We start from the raw sequence: 318 nt of genomic DNA, 5'->3' as shown, positions 1-318 counted from the left end.
GTCAACTATTCAGCGGCTCAGAATATACCTTATAGAAATCTCTCACTATATGTCATGCAGCATCAGTGTCTTTGCTGTTTCTGGCAGGTCCAGTGGTGCACTGATGAAAAGTGTGTGAGCGGAGAGAATGTCCACATAACTGAGATGATGTGGGTGGGAAACAAAAGTGTGCATTTCTCCATTGACAGAAGCATGCTGCTTGCATTGTCATGTAAGATAATGTCTCATATGTCTGCATGCATGCAGTGTGGTTTGCTTATAATTAGGGGTGCTCCGATCCGATATTCAGTATCGGTATCACTCCGATACTGGCATTTT

The sequence above is a fragment of the Sinocyclocheilus grahami genome, unplaced genomic scaffold, assembly GCF_001515645.1.
Source record: "Sinocyclocheilus grahami isolate Dianchi unplaced genomic scaffold, SAMN03320097.WGS_v1.1 scaffold5115.1, whole genome shotgun sequence".
Lineage (NCBI taxonomy): Eukaryota > Metazoa > Chordata > Actinopteri > Cypriniformes > Cyprinidae > Sinocyclocheilus > Sinocyclocheilus grahami.
Note: the sequence above shows the minus strand (reverse complement) of the source record.